The 23,093-nt window shown below is 47.5% G+C and overlaps 2 long non-coding RNA genes across 2 annotated transcripts; one reads left to right on the top strand and one right to left on the bottom strand.

The window, feature by feature from the left end:
* Positions 1-1,417: 1,417 nt before the first annotated feature.
* On the top strand, positions 1,418-16,818 carry LOC118761411. Its single transcript, XR_004997358.1, has 3 exons — positions 1,418-1,428; positions 10,187-10,192; positions 16,730-16,818. It is a non-coding gene; the product is annotated as an uncharacterized LOC118761411 (long non-coding RNA).
* On the bottom strand, positions 8,926-22,168 carry LOC118761412. Its single transcript, XR_004997359.1, has 4 exons — positions 22,159-22,168; positions 16,542-16,681; positions 16,481-16,482; positions 8,926-8,942 (listed from the first exon to the last, which is right to left on the bottom strand). It is a non-coding gene; the product is annotated as an uncharacterized LOC118761412 (long non-coding RNA).
* Between the last annotated feature and the right edge of the window lie 925 nt (positions 22,169-23,093).

The following is a 23,093-nucleotide window of genomic DNA, read 5'->3' as shown; positions in this document are numbered from 1 at the left end:
TCCGGGGGACCAGTCTAGGCTAGACGGGACCCGTGAGTGTATCTACCCCAGACCTAAAGCGGTGAACAAGAAAGAGCCACCTTATGATAAGTCCTACGATATATCCAATTACGGAAACCTCAACCGGCGAATGAGGCGATAAAACACGCTCTAGGCTAATATAGAAGATACGGCTATATCCCACCCGTCACAACAACCGGCTAGAACATTAACACCAATAAGGCGCCCATCTCTATGGCATTCACCCCCATAATGGAAGCAAACGAGAGGGCCTTCACTCTACACTGCTACGAGGCTACAGCCCGACTATACGAGCCGGACAGTCCCCCATCTACAGCCCGTGAAGGGCTCTATTCCCTAACACCGCAACTGGGTACCTAACTCACAGGCCCCTCGACACCGGCACGGGAAAAACTGGCGATCCATATAACCAACAAAACCCCCGGCCCCTATCTGCACCAGACAACTATTAATTGGCTCCATAGAGCCATGACCTTCATCCCTTTGAGAGGAGAACCGCCCACCAACTGATCAAAAATAACAGCAAGCTAACCGGGTCATTAAAGACCAAATAGGGAAACTAAGGCACGGCCAGCGGTGTCAAGCTTCTCTAATATCCCCCTTGACGGCAAAGACTGCACCAGACTGTAAAAAAGTCTAGGCAGGTAATAACTTTGAAGCAAGAGGAATTTTTGTCGGGGTTTCAGCGGAGCCCTGCACATTTTATCAATGTCCAGTGACACCTGCTCCACTGAATTTAAGTCAAACTCCCGACTAGAGATTGAAGTCCACGTAGGGATGCTAACACCAAGATATAATACCTTATCCCCTGGTTCTACCTTTTTGATAGTGATCCCATTAATCATCGGCGGGGTGCTATCATTGACGAGGTAGGACTTGCCTGAGCCGCGAATGGAGAATCACGCACACCACGACATTAAGCCCCAGTCCAACCGCGCTATAGAACTCCAGGCATCTATCCATAAGAGCCTGGAGCCCCTCACGCGATTTCGCAACTAGGGCCATGTCGTCGGCGTACGCGATTCCATCCATCCGGATCCCGTCAACCTGCAAATCCCCACAGCCGGATAACACATCTAGCAGTGGGTCAGTTGCAATGTTAAAGAGGATCGGCGAGAGCGCGTCCCCCTGCCTAACACCTCGACGAATCTCAATAGGTGAACTCAGTTGCCCATCGACTGAGAATCTGGTAGTGTTACCTTCGTAGATCCCCTCCACGAGCGCTATTATGTGTTCGTGGAACCCAAGTCTCCGCAGTCCCGCATACACCAACGAGTGCGAGACTGTGTCGAAGGCCTTGGAGAGATCTAAGAAGGCAACCTCCAGCCGCGGTATTCTCAGTCGTGCTGGCCTCCCCATCGCGCGAGTGACGAGTTGTCGTAGGAGAAAAGAGTTCTCACTGCAGCCGTCCGCGCGAATAAAGCCACGTTGACTTTGATTTAGGGGAGTTACCTGAAGCATGCGTTTGGCGACCATCTTTGAAAATAAACGATATACCGCAGAACATATCGTGATTGGCCGACAATTAGCAAGATCGTATGAGTCGTCTGATTTCTTGGGTAATAGAATCGACTTCCCCCGCTTCAGGATCTCGGGTACTTTACCCGCCAGCAACATGCAGTTGCATATATTAGTTAGAACAGCTGGGTCCATTGCTTTGATTTCACCTATAGTGATGCCATCTGGACCCGCCGCTGAGGAGATCTTCATTTGCTTCCTACTTACCTTAATCTCCTCCACGGATAACGGACTCAAAATGGAGTCGTTCTCAACCTGGGAGGAGGAAGGGTAGTTCTTCAGATCCACCCCAGGGCCTGGAGCGGAAAGCCTGCTCTTATAGAATTCCTCTATTGAATAGATTGGAATAGGGCATTCCTGCTCCCTGTTTTCACCTAACAACTGCAAGGAGCTTCTTCCTATTCTTTCTGAATAAATCTTGATGTCGGGCATAAGCTTGACGATTATCCCGACGCCTAGGCCTAAAGTTACACGTATTCGGTGTGTTTCTATCACTAGCTAAATTTCTCCTGTTGTTGGTAACTTCCCTACGCGATTCATAGTGCTCCACCCAGTCCTCTATAGTTTTCTCAAATGAGTCCCAAACAATCGCTGTCCCATCTTCCACGAGTTCCAAAAGGGCCTCGGAGAAGACTGCAGACCAGCGGGTATGCCTGGGACATGCAGCATTGAGGAAGCGATCCTTCCAGTCAAAACTAGACTGGGGTTCTCCCCCGATTTGTGATTGGGTATTGGTCGCGGACTGCTCTGACCCTTGATGACTCTTATGAACCCTTTTGGCCAGGTCAGCCCTTTTCGATCCTACCTGTTTGGCTGTTTTTCCCGGTAGGAACCGTGCAATGCCTGCATTGATCTGCTTTACCCCTATCATCTTCAGCTCAGACTCCTTTTCAACGAGGACCGCTACTTCTTCGTCGGACCAACAGCCCCTGCGTCTTTGGCCTATTGCCTCAGCAGCGGCTGCCCGATCGGCACGTTTTTTCGCAATTTGCTTTAAGCGAGCAGCAATCCTGCGGGCATTTGCCACTACAGGATGATTATGTTGAATGTGCTGCGATCGACCTACGGCCGTCAAAAAAGAACGGCTGCAGTGGTCACAATCAAAGGAGACTAGAGCCGGACTAGGGGCAGGTGCTCTAAATGCACTGCCATCGCATTTACCTGCGTGACACCTCATAGAATGGAGGTGCCCGCTTTCCTTATCATATATGCGAATCAGTCGTCTTCTCCGGGCCATCAGGGAACGCCGCCGCGCGTAAGCGGACTCGTCGGCCAGATCGATCGGTAGTAGCGACGGGCGGTGTGTACAAAGGGCAGGGACGTGATCGACGTGATCGACGCGGGCTGATGACCAGCGCCTACCGGGAATTCCTCGTTCACGGGGTTGGTTCCAGGCCCCGATCCCTATCACGGGAGATGGTTCAGAGGTTTCCTGACCCTCTCGGGCCGGGGGAGACGCGCCCGCAGATACCTCCAGTGTAGCGCGCGTGCGGCCCCGGACATCTAAGGGCATCACAGACCTGTTATCGCTCCGCCTCGTGCGGCTTTCTGCCGCCCGTCCCTCTAAGAAGCGCTGCGTTCGTCAACCGACTGGCCCGGACGCGACGGCGTGCCGCCGCCGGGCTCGCACGGGCCGAGCCGACCGGGTCACCGCCGCCGCTCTGCAACCGACGCCGCGACCGCCCCTGCGAGGGGGACGGCAGCCGGACGCGAAGGAGAGCGGCGACAACTGGTGTCGGAGAGATGAGGCCAACATATATATTTGAGCTCCATTCAAAGAGGGCCAACATCTTTTCTAAAGTCATTTGAGTGTTATACATTTCGTTTATCACCAATCAAAATTTCTCTTCATCGACGTCTTGCTTCCTCGAAGCATACACAGCTATAATGTAAGCTCTCCCGTACGGGGAGAGAACAGTTGCCTTAAAGAATTAAAAGCAACAACGTTCAACAAATGTTCAAAAACAACAAATTCAGCTTTAACAAACGCACCTCTTCAAAAACAGCAACACTTCAATAAGCACCAAAAAATAACCACAGCTCAAAGGTCCTCACCAAACTTTTCGTTGATGTATATCCCTTCGTTTGATAGATCTGAGGAAAAGGGGACAATCGGGGAAAAGAACGTGTAACAAGCTGAAAATGCACAGTGTATGATTTAGCATAATAAACTTAATCAGATTCTCAACACGAACTTCTGGTTATCTACACTTCGAAACTGGCACTCGAATATAAGCAGCTTCACTGGTGCAGACAATTCATGTCCTTACCATCGGCATAACTGGTGTAAGAGATTTCGTAGAATAACTTATCAGGCAGGACAAGTTCATTAGAGCACACTTTGTAGTAGAATAACTTGGTATTAACCTGATGTGTCGCTCCGACATATTCAGCTATGTTTAAATTTATACAAATAATTTACATTTTGTCTGGCATATGTAATGCAGTTTATTTGTTTATTGCCCACAAGGGGCCAACATAGAGGGGGACAGCACAACATGATTGGGGTCATGTTAAAACAATGATGAACAACATTAAAATGCTAGTGAAAATACAATAAAAATTTACAAAAAAAATCGAAAAATCGGATGTTACACTTCTTACACAACAAACAACAAAAGACGCATGAAGCGGGAAAAAAAACAGGATTGCCGACCCCACGATCCCTGTTCTTCCCACTGAAACTTGGTAGCTGACTTATGGCGTGTTCATGTAGTGACTTTCACTCTCAGCAATCGTGCAACACGCTTCCATCTTTTTTGGAACTCGCATACTGACACACCTTTTCTCCAACTCCACCTTTCTTTTTAGGTGGAACTTAAAAAAGTTCACCAAGGCGAGGTCAGCGATCATGGTGTGTCTTTATACCTTTCGTTCTGGTCTTCCATATAATCTCTTTCGCTACTGCTACTATGACGAGAAAGCAATGCTTACCTTCGTGTGTCAAAAAACTAGGCGAGTCAATTTGTAGAATTGTCTCAGCCGATAACTGTACTCTTCTTCCGTCTGATAACAGGTGTTCTGCATAAACCCACACGTCCGAAATTTCTGGACACTGAACAATAGCGTGCAGGACTATTTCCACATCCTGCTTGCATCTTGGACAGTTCGATGGTCCAACGTGACCATGTCTTGTGAGCTTATCCCGAACGTGTAAGGCTCCTCTGTAACATTGCCAGGCCAAAGACTTCTGAAAGTTATCCAGCGTCCTCGGTCCGAATGTCCTTTGGAACAGGCTGTCTGATTATTATCGAGACCCAAGGTCCTTCCTAAGGCATCGTCATTTCCGGCCTCTACCAACCTACTATAAAAAGCTGCGGTGGTACCAAAGCCACCGGCATTGCCCGACTTGCGGAAGTGGGAGAGGGCCTTATGGCACTCCGAATACCACATGCTCGACCTAAGTCTGTGACGATACCAGATTTCTCTGCCACCAAAACTGGCAAAGCTGGGGAACATCTGCCTCGCGAGCGGGGACCACACCCATTCACCATCCAGGTAGAGCCAAAGATGCCTCAACCTCAGCGCATGTCTCCGCATCAACAGCCAAGGCATCCCTAACCCACCCTTTAACGGCTTCTAACAGCAAATAGAACGTCTCACAAGGGGAGGGTTACCCTTCCACAAAAAGTGAAAGATTTGCCTCTCCAACTTGCTTAACCACGAATCCGGACAAGGGATGACGGTTAGGTGGTAAGTGATGACCGATGCTATAAACACATTGGCCACCTCCGCCCTCCCTTTCAAGGATAGCCACCGCCAGGACCAAGTCCCGACCGCGTGAGCCAACTTGATCGTCACATTAGACCAGTTCTTTTCTATCTGGAGATCTGGACCAAACCAGATCCCTAGCAATTTAACCGTCCAGCATCCCACGATGCTATTCGAAGGCATCGACTTGCCCCTCCAGGTGCCGAGTTGCAAGCCGACTGACTTTTCCCGATTAATTTTTGCTCCTGTCACCGTCTCGTAAGCCTTGATGGTATCTCCCACATTCTGTAGGTGTTCCACCTTGGTCACGATGATGGTGATGTCGTCCGCATACGATGTAACAGATCGTCCTCCTCCTGGATTCGTCGGGATGGCGCTCAGCTTTCGCAGTAATGGCTCCAGAGCCTTCGCATATAAAAGTGGGGAGAGAGAGCGGACACCCTTGACGAACTGACCGTTTGATGCGGAACGGCTTCGAAAGGAAGCCATTCACCCGAACGATCGAGTCGATGTTGTACAACTTTATCATCTAGCTGAGAAAACCAATGCCCAGACCGAACTGTGCCAGCACAGACACCAGGTACCGATGGTTCACCCTATCGAAAGCTTTACTCTGGTCTAAATGGACCAGTGCCCCACCTTTGCCAGAATTGTTCCCGAACCCTTCTATGGTGTAGCGTATAGGGTGAAGATTATCCTGAATGGTCCTTCCGGGGATCGCACAAATTTGTGCTTCCCCGATTAGACCATCCGCGATACGCTTCAACCTTTTCAACACCTTGGCCAAAATCTTCACCTCTGCATTCAGCAGGGTGATGGGCCTGAAGTTATCTATTCTATCCCCCTTGCTCGGGTCCTTTCTGATCAGCGTCACCACTCCCCGGCGCACAGATCTGGCAATGAATCCATTCTGCCGCCAGTTCGCGAAAATATTGGCCAGTACGTACCCGAACAAGTCTGGCATGCTTTTATATAGTCCGTAGGGCAAACCATCAATTCCCGGCGCCTTACCTCCGCCGCAGTCGGCCATGGCTTCAGCTACCTCCTCAGGCGAGATTGACCCTTCACAGCTCTCCGTGTCCTGTCCCGAGAGGCGCGGCAGCCCGGCGAGGAGGTTCGTAAGGTCCGTCCTCTCACCCGGTCCGCCGTCACTCCCGAAAAGCCAGGCGAAGTGCTCCTGAAACGTCCGACACATCTCCTCCGGTTCTGTTATCACATCGCCTAGTTCGTTCGTCACAGACTTAATTGTGGAATCGTTTCCACGTTGAGCCTCCACAATTCATGCCCATCCGGCAGCCTTAATGCCCTCGTACCCCATTGCGCGGATTCTAGCTCTAACGGTACAACCCATGTGTTTGGCTTCGAGGTGCTGGTTTAATTCCAGTCTCTTCAGCCTAACCTGGGCCCCATCGCCAGATCTCGTGGCTTCCTCTAAGGCCTTAACTAGCCCCATTTCTTTTCTACACCCACTAGCTACTAGTTCTATGCTGTATCTAATGGAATCGTATTTAATGGCTCTCTTGAGGGCGTACCACCATTTGTTGTTAATAATGGAACCGGTTAACGCCCTCTGAATTAATAACTTAATCCGGCTTCTGAAATCCTCAGTAGCCAAAAGGGACTTATTGAGTTTCCAGTAACCGGATCCCTTACTACATAACTTATTTCGGTGCAGTTTACCAGTGACCATCTTGTGATCACTGTAACTGACCGGGTGAAGCTGTGGACGCTTAACTATGTCTTTATCTATTTTTCTCATGAGAATCCTTTCTATACAGGACCTGACAGACCCGTCGCTATTTGACCACGTCCACTGTGGAGCGTTCGGGAATTCAAGTCTGTAGGGATCTACCAGCTGAAAGCGACTTAGTAGATCCTGGAAGCCACTGGTTGGTTTCCTATCTTTAGAGCTAAGGCTATCGACACGCGCATTGACTATAGCGTTAAAGTCCCCTAGCATGTCTATGGATTTTGACGTGCCAAGAAACTTCTCCAGGTCTCGAAAAAAATCGGTCTGACGCGAATTCGGTGCGTACACCGCCACCCGCCTGATTTCCTTACCACAACTGAACGTCAGATCTAAGACGACTTGTTTTTTTGATTTTTGTTTTCTCCGGGGAGGGGTTTATTATATTTTCTTTTTTTTTTTTTTTTGCTTACATCCACCCCTCCCCTTCTTCTGGTGTGGGTGCTATTACTGGCTGAACTACCGAGGTAGTAGCCGTCTTTTTCTCTTCCTCCACCGGCTTGCAGTTCTTCTTTATGTGCCCCTTCTTCCCACAGGCGAAGCACCTGGGCTGTCGGCCCTCAACCATTACTGACAGTCGGCTGTAACCAACTTCAATTATTTCAACAATGTCTTCGAGCGCGGCCGGCTCCGCCTGCAACATTATTTTTACTTTTTGGCCCTGCCATTTCTTTGCTTCCTCCACCGTGGCATCTCTTATATCCAGTCTCTCCTCCAATCCCAAAGTGACTGCTGCCACTATTCTGTCCGGCTCGATCTCCGGGGGGATGTTTATTACTGTTACTTTTGATATTCTTCTGCCCCTATAGACGGGCCATATTGTTACAATTTCTGTTCTCAACGAATTCATCGATTGCAGTCTCGCCTCCTCCTCGGACCCGAACCTCACCTCTACCGTTCCATATCGCTTTCCTCTTGTTATAAACTTTATCTTGTCCCAGATAGGCTTTAGACTGTCTTCTATTTCTTTTTCAGTTGAGAATTCAATTTTCTTTTCTTTATTCCTATACGTCTTGTAAATGATCGTCGTTTTTTCTATTTCCTCTTTTATTTCTTGAGGTTGTACGATATTGATTTAATGGCCCTCCTTGTTCATGTTTTCTTTTAAGGTCGTCCAGTTTAGAGAGCTCAATTTCTCTCTCCTTCGTGCCAGCCGCCTCCGCAAAATTAAGTTGTTTTCTTGCCAGGCTTGGCACATCAATGTTCCTTCGAACATCCACTTTTCCTTTTGTTATCGCATTCTCCTTCTCTTCGTCGGAGTCCGAAAAAATTGGTATGCCCATTATTTCTGGCTGCTCTTCCTTTTCTGGGCAAGCCATTCGGCTAGCCCCTCTTTGTGGGCTTTTGTTTGCTCGGTTTGCCGCTGGGCTTTTCGTTTTCTCCTTAATTAGGTCTGCCGTCGGGCTGGCCATAATTTGGCCTACCCTCGCGTGCAGTTCCTTCCAATAACAATGGAAACTGTCCAATAACAACGGTAAACAATTCAAAAACTCACTCAAAAATAACGACCAGTTGGTGAAAGTTCAGTTTGAAACCGAATGGTATTGAAACGATTGTAAAAAAAATATCAAGTTTGTGCTCCGTGGTTTCTTCTTTGGCTTCACATAAGTGGACTCTCAGTGTAGTGTGCTATCATGGCACCAACAATGTACAATCGTCTTGTCTGATTCTGATTCTCTGGTCTTAAATTTGGTTTAGCCTACCAATTCTACCATTCTTGGAGATATTTTATACTGCTTAGATAACGATGAGAGGATCTCCTTTGCGTCTGATGCAGCGGAATCTTGTATCTAATCCGTCGGTCATTTTGTAACTCGCTCTTCGTAAGATGACTTTTGAACTTTAGCTTTCATTAGATCTGTCTTCAAAAGACTATGGCTGGACTTTTATTTTCCACCATTGGCGCAGTTAGTGTGTTTGTCTTCGCCGGGTCATGGTTTCGATTCTCAGTCTGGGTGATGCAGTGTGTTCCTTAGCAAAACACTTTCTCATTGCCCCAGTTTACTCGGCTGCAAATGAGTAACGCAGCCATAGTGGTTTGTTGTGATCTCGGTCCCCAACACAATAACAGAGTAACTGGCCCTATGACCCCAACGATTCTTGACCACTATTTCCTAATTTCTTGTCTTTACGTAAATGTCATATTGTCCGGCTTATTTGCCTATCCAACAAATATGCTGAAGCTTTTGAATTTAGCTTCACTTCTTTGGTGTCGTAGGTTTTTTTTTTCTTTGAAAATTCGTGCCGAATATTTTGAGCGCTACTTTGGAAACGCACCGCGTTTCCTTTCAAAATGCTTATTTTAGGGAAGTAAAAAATTAACGAAGACAGCTTCTTACAATGCAGCTTTTGTAAGCTCTTTTTTTAGTTTTGTGTCAAAACTTCAAGCAATCTGCAGCGCAATCATTGCCTTTTCTATCTGTACACGAACCAACATAATCTACGCGCGCATCAGTCTTCTAGCACAACTAGAGGACGTGATGTACAAAGAAACTCCTCCAGGTTTCTAAAATAATCACTTTGCCCAGTTGTGCGGGGGGCATAAATTGCAACCAATCTGATAGTCTTACAAGGGCTGGACGGCAAGTCGATGACGACCAGCCTACCTTCTGCATCTGAAAAAAAAAGATCTTTTTTTCAGAAACCCGGTTTCTTTTTAACAGGACCAACGCTCCGCTCCCGCTATGAGGACAGCTCGGAAAGAAACTGGTAACCGTCAAACAGCGCAAGCAGATCTCTTGACCCTCTCAACCGGATTTCTGTAACATCTAAATCATGTGACTTGGGTCTGAGGTCATTGAGGCGTTCCTGCTTCCAGCCTGACATCAGGCTATGCACATTTATGCACCCCACGTGACTACTACACATACTTACCTTAGTGAGTGGTTTCTCCTTTTCACGGGCTCGTGGGCTGGTGCTTTGACATAGGTCCTCGTACATGGATTTGTTAAAGTCCAGTTTTGGAGGACCTATGTCTGTTGGGAACTATTGTTTTAAGATATGATGGTTTAGTTCATCTATTTGATAGATGACTAGATCGGAGGGAAGTTTTTGATAATGTTCTCTGTCGATCCTTATTTAATTTTGTGTAACAACTGTTTGTGTTTATCTTTATTGCCACCAGTACTTGTTTGAATCCCTTTTTCTTTGGGCTGAGGGGGGGGGGGGAATGTTTCTGGGCTTGGGGAGTGGAGTGTAGTGGCAGAAGTGCAGGGTTGAGGGCCGGGAGAGGGAAGTCAACGCTGGTGGGAGGGAGGGGAGTCTCAGCTCTGGGCGAGGGTAAGGAAATATCGTATGATATCCGGGTTGGATGGAGAGTAATGCGAAAAAGATATTGACTTTCGGGGGCAGTAGTGGTAGTGAGGGATGGGTTTTTCTTGTGTGATTGCGGCAGGGGATTTTCTTGTTTGTGCTGGGAGTGGGTGGGGTATACCGTCCGCCATCTTTGTCCCCAGCTTGTTGAGTATTCTTAGTGCTGGGGTCCTGGTGGTCGGTCTTTTGGTTTTGCTGTTCCATCTTTTCGCTACTTTCTTCATTTTGGACTTCTTCCGCCTTACGGGTGGGGCAGTTCGCTCGAATGTGGCCCTTTTCGCAAACAGGTTTCTGTGTTGTAACAATATACCTGGTTCGATGTTTAGTTTATCTCTTTTTACACCTGCCGCAGCGACAAAATTGACCTTTTTATAGATTTCAGTTTCATTCACCTCTTTTCAGAGGAATTTTCTGGAGTATTTATCTTAAGTTTTTCCTTGGGATCCCAAGGAATTTTTCCCATTCAGATATTTCTTGGGATAAGGTTTTTTCTTTGGATGACATAGACATGTCTTCAATAATAGTTGTTCATTAGAAACAAAACAAATTTTTGTGAAAACACTCAGAAATATCCCCCCTCTCACGGAGGGGAACGACAGTTAAGTCCGTCAAACACAGAACGTAGTTACAAACAACAGTTCAACAGCAGGAATAACAAGCAAAACTTACTATACCGAATTGATCCAAACAAGAACGAAAACAACCAATATTGACGATTAGTTGGTGACTGCGGCCCACCCGTTAAGCATCGTGGTCGATGTTATAAACTCGCCTGCTGCCCTGAAATTTCTGCCCTCGCGCCTAGAGTAGAATTAATATTAGGTCACGTGTTGGAAAAATCGGTTGTTTAACGGACAAAAATGATTGGCAGCATTTTTCCGGCTATTTACGTCTCCAGTTCAAATCCCGCCGGGGCCAAATTTCGGGTTTTCTCCTATTGGAGTCAAATAAGTACCACTTGAGGACTGGTGTGCATGTCAACCACTTACCCCTCCTCTAAAAATTTTTGGCACATCAATGTTCCTTCGAACATGCGGTTTTCCTTTTGTTATCGCATTCTCCTTCTCATCGTCGGGGTCCGAAAAAATTGGTATGCCCATTATTTCTGGCTCCTCTTCCTTTTCTGGGCAAGCCATTCGGCTAGCCCCTCTTTGTGGGCTTTTGTTTGCTCGGTTTGCCGCTGGGCTTTTCGTTTTCTCCTTAATTAGGTCTGCCGTCGGGCTGGCCATAATTTGGCCTATCCTCGCGTGCAGTTCCTTCCAATAACAATGGAAACTGTCCAATAACAACGGTAAACAATTCAAAAACTCACTCAAAAATAACGACCAGTTGGTGAAAGTTCAGTTTGAAACCGAATGGTATTGAAACGATTGTAAAAATAATATTAAATTTGTGCTCCGTAGTTTCTTCTTTGGCTTGACATAGGTGGACTCTCAATGTAGTGTGCTATCATAGCACCAACAATGTACAATCGTCTTGTCTGATTCTGATTCTCTGGTCTTAAATTTGGTTTAGCCTACCAATTCTACCATTCTTGGAGATATTTTATACTGCTTAGATAACGATGAGAGGATCTCCTTTGCGCCTGATGCAGCGGAATCTTGTATCTAATCCGTCGGTCATTTTGTAACTCGCTCTTCGTAAGATGACTTTTGAACTTTAGCTTTCATTAGATCTGTCTTCAAAAGACTATGGCTGGGCTTTTATTTTCCACCATTGGCGCAGTTAGGGTGCTTGTCTTCGCCGGGTCATGCTTTCGATTCTCAGTCTGGGTGATTCAGTGTGTTCCTTAGCAAAACACTTTCTCATTGCCCAGTTTACTCGGCTGCAAATGATTAACCCAGCCATAGTGGTTTGTTGTGATCTCGGTCACCAACACAATAACAGAGTAACTGGCCCTATGACCCCAACGATTCTTGACCACTATTTCCTAATTTCTTGTCTTTACGTCAGGCCCACACGTCAGGCTGACGGCATTAACCAAATGCGGTCGGCCGAAGGACTACCCTCCCTTGCACGGGACAACGAGTCATCTCCGGTGCAAGTAAGTCCAAGTGGCTCAACAGGCTTCGACAGGACCAGTGTCGGGCGCTTAAATTTGCGTCCGACACTGAAGTATTACAGGAATAGACAAAACATATTTAGACTAGAATATAAGGACCATTCCCTGATAGTGAGATAGAACAACTCCCACTGGACCTAGCACATGACCCCATCGATAAAGTCCGGTTTTCGTTAGAGACGAACAGAGATGGGGTTGCTAGCGACCTCCCCATTCATTCTCTTAATTTAGAAATGGATCGAGAGGAGGTAGTGGGGGTATCAAGCCCCACTCCAGGTGGTAGAGAATTCTCACAATTCCCTGCGCGTCCAGCTCCATAGCCTGTCCGCTATGTCCTCAGCGCTTCCCCTCCCCCCATGAATGGGGGGAGCATGTTATTTGTAGACATTGTATTAGGCCTGTCTACAGATGCATTAAATGTGATAGGGAAAGCGGTCACCTCCACACTTTGAGGTCTCACGCTGGTAGATGTGATGGCAGTGCATTTAGAGCACCTGCCCCTAATCCAGCTCTAGCCTCCTCCTTTGATTGTGACCACTGCAGCCGTTCTTTTTTGACGGCCGTAGGTCGATCGCAGCACGTTCGGCATAAGCATCCTGTTGTGGCGAATGCCCGCAGGATTGCTGCTCGCCTTGAAGAAATAGCAAAGAAACGTGCAGATCGGGCAGCCGCTGCTGAGGCAATAGGCCAAAGACGCAGGGGCTGTTGGTCCGACGAAGAAGTAGCGGTCCTCGTCGAAAAGGGTTTTGAACTGATGAAGACAGGGTTAAGCAAATCAATGCAGCCATTGCACGATTCCTACCTGGTAAAACAGCTAACAGGTGGGGTCGAAAAGGGCGGTTCTGGCCAAAAGGGCTCACAAGAGTCATCAAGGGTCAGAACAGTCCACTACCACTACCAATTCCCAATCACAAATCGGGGGAGAACCCCAGTCTAGTTCTGACTGGAGGGATCTCTTCCCCGGTTCTGCATGCCCCGGGCACACCCGCTGGTCTGCAGTCTTCTCCGAGGCCCTGTTGGAACTCGTGGAAGACGGGACAGCGATTGCTTGGGGATCATTTGAGAAAGCTATAGAGGACTGGGTGGAGCACTATAAATCGCGTAGGGATGTTACCAACAACAGGAGGAATTTAGCTAGTGATAGAAACACACCGAATAGGAGTAACTTTAGGCTAGGCGTTGGGATAAGCCTCAAGTTTATGCCCGATATCAAGATTTATTCAGAAAGAATAGGAAGAAGCTCCTTGCAGTTGTGTTAGGTGAAAACAGGGAGCGGGAATGCCCTATTCCAATCTATTCAATAGAGGAATTTTACAAGGGCAGGCTTTCCGCTCCAGGCCCTGAGGTGGATCTGAAGAACTACCCCTCCTCCTCCCAGGTTGAGAACGACTCCATCTTGAGTCCATTCTCCGTGGAGGAGATTAAGGTAAGTAGGAAGCAAATGAAGATCTCCTCAGCGGCGGGTCCAGATGGCATCACTATAGGTGAAATCAAAGCAATGGACCCAGCTGTTTTAACCAATATATGCAACTGCATGTTGCTGGCGGGTAAAGTACCCGAGATCCTGAAGCGAGGTTAGTCGATTTTGATACCGAAGAAATCAGACGACCCATACGATCTTGCGAATTGGCGGCCAATCACGATATGTTCTGCGGTGTATTGTTTATTTTCTAAGATTGTCGCCAAACGCATGCTTAAGGTAACTCCCCTAAATCAAAGTCAACGTGGCTTTATTTGCGCGGACGGATGTAGTGAGAACTCTTTTCTCCTACGACAACTCGTCACTCGCGCGATGGGGAGGCCAGCACGACTGAGAATACCGCGGCTGGAGGTTGCCTTCTTAGATCTCTCCAAGGCTTTCGACAGTGTCTCGCACTCGCTTGTGTATGCGGGACTGCGGAGGGTTGGATTCCACGAACACGTTTTAGCGCTCGTGGAGGGGATTTACGAAGGTAGCACTACCAGATTCTCAGTTGATGGGCTACTAAGTGAACCTATTGAGATTCGTCGGGGTGTTAGACAGGCGGATGCGCTCCCGCCGATCCTCTTTAACATTGCAACGGACCCGCTGCTAGATGTGTTATCCGGCTGTGGGGACTTGCATGTTGAGGGGGTCCGGGTGGATGGAATCGCGTACGCTGACGACATGGCCCTAGTTGCGAAATCGCGTGAGGGGCTCCAGGCTCTTATGGATAGATGCCTGGAGTTCTATAGTGCGGTTGGAATGGGGCTTAATGTCGGTAAGTGTGCGTGGTTCTCCATTCGCGGCTGGGGCAAGTCCTACCTCGTCAATGATGGCACCCCGCCGATGATCAATGGGATCGCGATTAAAAAGGTAGAACCAGGGGATAAGGTATCATATCTTGGTGTTAGCATCCCTACGTGGACTTCAATCTCTAGTCGGGAGTTAGATTTAAATTCAGTGGAGCAGGTGTCACTGGACATTGATAAAATGTGCAGGGCTCCGCTGAAACCCCGACAAAAATTCCTCTTGCTTCAAAGCTATTATCTGCCTAGATTGTTTTACGGTCTGGTGCAGGCTTTGCCGTCGAGAGGGATATTAGAGAGGCTTGACACGGCCATCCGCGTGGGGGCTAAAAGAATGCTGCATCTCCCCTACTCTACCTCATCTTCCTTCCTATATAGTAGCCGGCGAGATGGAGGATTAAGTCTTCACCAATTGGTGAGAGTAATACCAAAATCAGTTATTCGCCGTAACCTTCGCCTATTAACGTCTGATTATGTCTCTGTAAGAAAGGTTGCGGGTTCTGCAGGATTAGCCGAACAGAACCAGCAAATAATAGCTTCCTTCGACTTGCCTTTACTTCCTGCGGACGCGGCCAAATACGACCCTGACATCCGGCTGGTGCACTCCCATCGATGGGCGGCCCAGCCGGTGCAGGGAGTGTGTGCGGCGGCTTACCTTGTGCGCTCCAACGTTTACCCTACCCGTGAAACTCTGACACGTGGACTCCGTGGTGACTCAACGTGTCCGAGATGTAGATTAGGAGCAGAGACAATATCTCACGTCAGTGGAATCTGTGGTGCTCTTAAAGAGCCACGACTCGCCAGGCATAACAAAATATGTGACCTGGTGGCGAAGGAAGCTGTTGACCATGGTTGGAGTGTTAGTGTAGACCCGTCATATATTATAAACGGCTCTAGGCTGATACCAGACCTGGTCTTTAGTCGTCCGGAAAAGGTGGTTGTCGTTTATGTGACTATCAGATTGGAGCAGGGGGACGCCTTGAAAGAGGCTGCCCTCGAGAAAATGCGCAAATACCGTCCACTTGAACAATTGCTGTTGCAGGAGTTTAACTGGCCGGTGGAGGTGCATGGACTCCCAATCGGTGCCTGTGGTGCCTGGTGCAGGCCAGCGAGTCTTGCACTAGAAGCCTTGGGCATAAAAGATGAGTCATTTCAACGACTTCTCAGCCGGACTTCTTTAATTTATACCTATAATATGTTGAGGGACTAGCCCTCACATAATAAGCCTATTTCCTCACCGACCCCAACATAACACCCCCTCAGTGAAGTCCAAAGTTCTTTTTTTTTTTTTCTTTTTTAAGTCTACTTTATTTTACTTTTACTGCGAGGGGTAGCTAGGCGGGTAAACCCTAGCTTCGGTGGGGTTGAGTCCAACTTAGAAAATACTTTACAAAAATAACACCGGACATGACTCTAAGCCCTGCCTTGCGAGGAGTATATTGAATTTGGTTTTGTTTTTTACTAATACTTTTTTCGTCACTATTCTTCTTTTAAAAAGGGGGGAAAGGGTACCGGCTGTAAGATAGTGGGACCACCCACTATAAAACAGGGAAGTCTCGAGTAGAGAATTTAGATAGCCAAATGCCTCGTCATCTAATTAGTGACGCGCATGAACGAATCAACGAGTTTCCCCACTGTCCCTATCTACTGTCTAGCGAAACCACAGCCAAGGGAACGGGCTTGGACGGATCGGCGGGGAAAGAAGACCCTGTTGAGCTTGACTCTAGTCCGGTTTTGTGAGGGCACACGGTAGGCGTAGCATAGGCGGTAGCATTCGCGTTGCCCCGCGCCGGGCGCTGCCGTCACCGGCGGCGCGCTGGCGTGCTGTTCGTTCCGTCGACGCCTCGCGCGGCGTCGGTCTCGTCGGTGCGCCGTGGGCGCCGTCGGCTAAGCGCGTTCGACGTCGGGGTGTCGCGCGCGTTTGCGACGATGAAAAACCGCCACTTCCGTAGTTTCCTCGCTCACTCGATGGAGAAGGGATCGGGCCGTCGCCGAGCGGTGGTTCATTATCTGGTGCGAAGCGTGCGGTGCATGTCGAGCACCTTTGCGGGCGCCGGCGCAGCCGATGCGCGACCCTTAATCGAGAACAGTGTCGGTCGGGGAGTTTGACTTGGGCGGTACGTCTGTCAAACGGTAACGCAGGGGTCCCAAGGCGAGCTCAGCGTGGACGGAAACCACACGTCGAGCAAAAGGGCAAAAGCTCGCTCGATCTCGATTTTCAGTACGAATACGGACCGCGAATTCTGCCGGCGTCAATGTTTCCTTCGGGGGGGTCGATAAAATGAGTATCAATCAGGAATGGAATCTGTGATTGCGTTACTTACTCTCTCCCCTTAAAAGAGGAGGGGGGTGGAAGGCTGGCAAATCGGAAACCATTATTATTCATCGTAATTTAAGGCGGCGAGCTGGCAGAAACGTTAGCACGCCGGGCGAAATGCTTAGAATATTTCGTCTCCCGCTACGTTCTGAGTTCAAATTCCACCGAGGTCAACTTTGCCTTTCATCCTTTCGGGGTCGATCAAATAAGTACCAGTTACGCACTGGGGTCGATGTAATCGACTTAATCCGTTTGTCTGTACTTGTTTGTCCCCTCTGTGTTTAGCCCCTTGTGGGTAGTGAAAAAATAGGTATTTCGCTCGTCTCTACGTTCTGAGTTCAAATTCCGCCGAGGTCGACTTTGCCTTTCATCCTTTCGGGGACGATAAAGTACCAGTGAAACGCTGGGGTGGGGGTGAGCCAATGTAATGTACAAGTCCCCTCCCCCAAGATTTCAAGACTTTATTCCTTCAGTAAAAATTATTCCTCGTAATTGTGGTGGTAGCAATTATACTGACGATTATTATAATGCTGTTTTTATAGTGATAGTATTGCTATTTTAATACTTGTTTTAATGTTAGTTTTAATGCTATAATGTAATGTTGGTGGCGGTGGCGGCGTTGGTGGTGAGGGCGACATTCGCGGTGGTTTCAATGAGGCAAAGAAAATGGTTAGAGGCGAAGAGAAAGTGAAAGTAATAATCAGGGAACGAATGATTGTAATGACATAATGACGAGAGAAGGGGGCGGGGTGATAGTAACGTGTGAGGGGGAGGAAGGTGATTCAGGGACATGAGAGGGGGAGGAAAGCAGGGAAAGAATGAGAGGGGTAGGAAAGCGATACAGTGATAGGAGGGGAAGAGGAACGGTGACCAGAGAGGGGAGAAAAGCGATGACGAGAGGGAAAGCGATCCAGCGAGGGAAGGGAGGAGAGGGGGAGAGTGATGAAAGGAGAGGGAGACACTGGTGAGTGGGGGCAGGAAGGCGATACAGTGAAAAGGACATAGTGGGAGAGAAGGGGAGGAAAGCGATACAGTGATGAAACATTGCAATGTTGGGAGTAAAGAAAGGGTTAGTAGTGAGAGGGAGGGAGGAAACGATAGTGATGAGTTGGCTCCCCCACCATCACCACATCGTTACGTCGGCAGTCTTGGTTGTAGGATCAGGTGTGTGTGTGTGTGTGTGCATCCGTTAGTTTGTATGTGTAACCGTGGGTTGGTGGTGGTGGTAGGAGAGTATAGATCGGCGGCAGGAATGGCCGACCGGGATTGATCTAAGCAATTAGGCCCTCATTAAACATAATGATGAACATCAAGCCAATCAACCGCATGTGTGCTATCGGTTAACAAGACGGAATATTAATCAGACCGCTTAACACACACACACACACACACACACACACACACAGCCGTTCAGCCATCACTACTATACCAAATCGTGGCCCCACACACACACACACACACACACACACACACACACACACACACACACACACACACACACACACACACACACACACACACACACACACACACACACACACACACACACACACACACACACACACACACACACACTCTTATGCACATGGCGGCTGCTTACTCCATCCATCATTATTGAAATACTGTAAGAATGCAATGGAGTACACCACGATCATTAATATCATCGACATAAAATGGTGGACCGCCATTTCATCTCGGCAGACAGCGTCCCGTCGCCATCACTGCCATCGTGTCCATCGTGATCTTCCTCATCACCAATGCCGGAATATCCACTTAGCCACCCACATTACCAATACTATCAGAATAATGGCTTCAAATTTTCGGCACGAGACCAGCAATGTTGAATAGAAGGGGAAAGTCGTTTACATCGATCCCAGGGCTCTAGTGACATTTTATCGATATCGATCTCTCCGCCGCTGCCAAGGGTGAAAAGCAAAAATCGACTTGGACAGTATTTGAAATTAGAATGTAAAGATGGACAAAATACTACTCCCTTTGTCTCTTTTTCCAACTACCCTCGAAGAAAAACTCGTTTAAGTATTCAGTTTAAGCTGGTCTAAAACATTTCCGTTTCATATTTTTATAATTTATAAATTAATTTTAAGCTTCCAAAATTCCGTGCTGTACGGAAAGATGTCGTTGTTGTTGAAATCGTAACTTTTTATTGCTTTTGGTCTTAATAGTTTATTTCAAAATTTTGCCAAAAAGGCCTGACACAAAGTGGCTTGCGCTCTGGACAAAAATATTAAGATGATGAAAGAGAATGATTTTTTTGCTTCTCAAATATTCTTTTTTAAAAAAAAGAGGTATTAGACTTCTTACTTTAGTTTTTAATTACAAATTTTCTTTTGTCTTTCTACAAAAAAGAACACACAAAAATGAGCTAATAAACCTCTTCCGCAGACTGAGACACTAAGTCTCTTCAACCATCCCCTATCAATTCTCTTGCCGCCTGCAGGTAATTCCTCAGCCGCTAGTCGGGGCGTCAAAAGATGTAATGTTTCTTCGGACAGGACTCCACTATTCGAAAGAACTCTTTCTTTCACCATCAGCGCCGGCACCTGCGGAGGCCAATGCTGACTATCAGTAAAGGCCGATTCCATCAGGTCCTGACTTTCAAGACAACTGTTTAGAAAGTTGTCAACAACCACTCCCCTTTTCTTTCACTTAGAGGGGCTACAGCTTCCTCTGTCGGTGGCACGAAGTTGGTCTTCATAGTTAATGATTTAATGGTTCGTTGGCGGTGTTGCTTGTGTTCATGGATTGCTTCTTTTACTGCAAATGATGACACTGCTTTTGGTATGACGGCGATGTCGGTGGACGCTCTGCAGTTAACATCGTTTTTGAAGCAAGGCTGGGCAACAGAGCCTATAACTAGACTACTATATCGGTTGATAAACGTATGATACTCAATACAGTTTATCTTACTCATCCAGCATCTTACCCATTTAAGATGACTGATGTAAAACTACAATTGCATCAGAAGCTTTGTAACTACGGGAAATACAAACTTCTAGTAACTTACTTACAGTTGCTTAGCTGCAATGCCACGTATTTCGTGATGAAAAGTTTTCTTAGCGCCACCAATTCTCTGGTCAGTTTTACTACAACTGTTTGAAACATATTAGAGTAGTCTTCTCGTAGACCTTACTTTCACATCGGTTTAACTTCTGACACCGGGGTACCTTTTAGGTTACCCTTTACATCCGTTCTTCTGTCACTTTACAAACTTGCACAACGCAATTTGGTTCAGAAAACTTTGCAACGGGTAGTTGTACCAACCACCCGTATCCTGGATCAGGCTACAAATGTTTTATCAGTTCCTTATCCATTCTGTTCCCAGTCCATGTACCTTTTTGATTGTGCAGTTTCTCCCAACTTCGAGTGGGTCGAAGAGTTGATCCATTTTGTATACCATTCAATAATATTTACACTTGACGGATATTTGTCCTCATCTTGTTTAACAAAACGTTTCGGCTGATATACCCTCCAGCCTTCATCAGGTGTCATGGGGAAATTTCAAACCTGGGTTCGATGTTATTATTCAGCTCAATAGCAATCTATTAAGCAACAACTACCCCTAAAACATACTATCTTCATGAAGAAAGAGGACGAAACCGATAAACTGTCCAGTCTGTCAACCCTATGTGAAAGGATTCTCCGAAGAGATGCAAAATATATACGGTCCACATGACATCGTGACAGCATTCAAGAGTAATACAACACTTCGCAAATATCTCCTTCGAGTAAAAACCACCAACAGAAGAGAATATGATCAAAAACTGCGTGTGCTCTATTTCATGCAGCTGCGGTAGGTTAAACAAAGATGAAACATGCCGCCCCCTCAAAATAAGGGAAGATGAACATCGCAAATCTGTTACACGAGAAGATATTGATAAATCGGGTAAAGCTGATCATGTATGTGAAAATGGAGAACTTTAGAAGCAATTTGTCTCGAGTCCCCTCCAATAGACCCAACCTCGTTTCAGCAAATTTTAATTCGAACAGGACGATGACATTCCTTATATTCATAAACCTAAACAACTCGGTTTTGGCATGTTTGTTTGTGGAGTACATTGTTTTAAAAAAACCTTTTTCTTGTGGATGACTTCACTTTCAGATACGCTTAGTTTATGAATGATTGTAGTTTTCCCTTAACACTGTTTTTTCTTGGGGTTGTCTTCCCATCATCCTCTGAAAAGATTACTTCCATTCATTAGTTGCGTTGGTAAATGGATATTCTTTGCCGTTGTTCCAAAGTTCTTGACATTGTATTAGATATCGTTTTCGTTGTTGGTCATCAGCTCTCTTCAGGGTCTGATGAGGATTCCGCAGTGGTTTAATTTTATTTTATTTTACCCCATATCGGGCAAAATGGTGCCTGTATTTGATTTGACATACTTGTGGCTTCATTTTCTTTTTGTCTGTGAAATGTCATGCGTGTCATTAATTAGATAAGGCATTTGGCGAGTTGCACGATACATTTATTGCATTTTACCCTATTTTTACCCGAATCCTCGCCTAATACAACCGCAAGGAGCCTCTTCCTGTCTTTTTTGTACAAGTTCTGGTGGCGGGCGTATCTACGAAGCTTACCCCGCCGCCGAAAATTGGACTTATCAGCTACCCTATCCACACTATTTCCCCCGGCAGCATCTTCCCTACGCATCTACTAACAAGCGAGCCCCAGGCAGCCGTGGTCCCGCCTTCCACTAGTTCTAAAAGGGTCTCAGAGAAGACCGCAGACCAACGGGTATGCCCAGGACATGCAGCATCGAGGAAGCGATCCTTCCAGTCTTAACAAGACGGAGGTCCTACCTCGACATGTGGTTGGGATTCGGCCACCGACCGCCCTGACCCTTGATGACTCTCGCGACCCCTTTTGGCCAGGGCCGCCCTCTTGGATCCTACCTGTTTGGCTGTTTTGCCCGGTAGGAACCGTGCAATGTCAGCACTGATTAGCCTAACCCTTACCGCCAAGAACTAGGCCTCCTTCTCGACGAGGACCGCTACTTCCTCGTCTGACCAGCAGCCTCTGTGTCTTCGGCCTAAGGCCTCGGCAGCGGCTGCCCGATCAGCACGCATCTTCGCCAGCTGCTCTTTGAGAAGCCATCTTGCGCGCATTCGTAGCCACAGGATGTTTATGGCGTTCATGCTGCGATCTGCCTGCAGCCGTCAAAAAAGAACGACTGCAGTGGTCACATTGGAAGAGAGACCGAGTAGGACTAGGAGCAGGCGCATCAAATGCACCACTACACAGGCCGAATGGAGGTGCCCGCTTTCCCTACCACATTTACTGTATCTGTAAACCAGTTTAATGCCGTGTCCACATTGTTTATGTTCTCCCCATCGTTGGGGAGAAGAGAGGCGCCGAGGACATAGCGGAAAAGCTATGGAGCACGACGCACAGGAAATAGGCAGCGTAAATTCGCTCCCTGTAGGAATGAGGCTTGATACCCTCGGTCCGCTTCTAAAGTAAGAGAGTGGACGTCATGGATGGGGTCATGCGCTAGGTCCAGCGGGAGCTGAGAGCCTTTCACTACCAGGGTCTGTGTGGGGTATATTAATCTAAATAAGCCCCGTTTCTATTATACATCAGTGTCGGGCACAATGTATAGCACCCACCGATGGTCCTATCACAATCCTGTTGGCTACTAGCTATACCTTGCGGTGGAGATGGCCCGTTGTCCACCGCAGGAGAAGATAGCGAAGAGGCCAAGCGTGAGGGGGCAACACGCCCAGCCTAACGTGCGGGCCACGTTCCTGACCCGTAGGCCACCAGTTTAATGCCGCCGGCTGCCGTATGTTTGTGAACTTGTTATTAATCATGTTTACTATGAGGCGGCAATTTCCATGAGTTCATGGCTGAAGCGATAAAGTTGAACTGAAAGAAGGCGCATAGCTGCACCCTACAAGAGAGATAGACAAACCACCACCCCAACCACCTAAACATCTGAGTCATAGTTACATCTTGGACACGTGGAGTCCCCTCAGACCCCACGTGTCAAGGCACCAGCCGGATGTCGGGGCCGTAATCGATAGCGCCTGCAGGGAGCAACGTCAAATCGTAGAAAACTATTAATTGCTGATTCTGTTGGGCTCGTCCTGCAGAATCGGTAATATTTGTAACGGAGGCA

This window comes from Octopus sinensis, unplaced genomic scaffold (assembly GCF_006345805.1).
Source record: "Octopus sinensis unplaced genomic scaffold, ASM634580v1 Contig13239, whole genome shotgun sequence".
NCBI lineage: Eukaryota > Metazoa > Mollusca > Cephalopoda > Octopoda > Octopodidae > Octopus > Octopus sinensis.
Note: the sequence above shows the minus strand (reverse complement) of the source record. Positions and strands in the feature narration are given on the sequence as shown.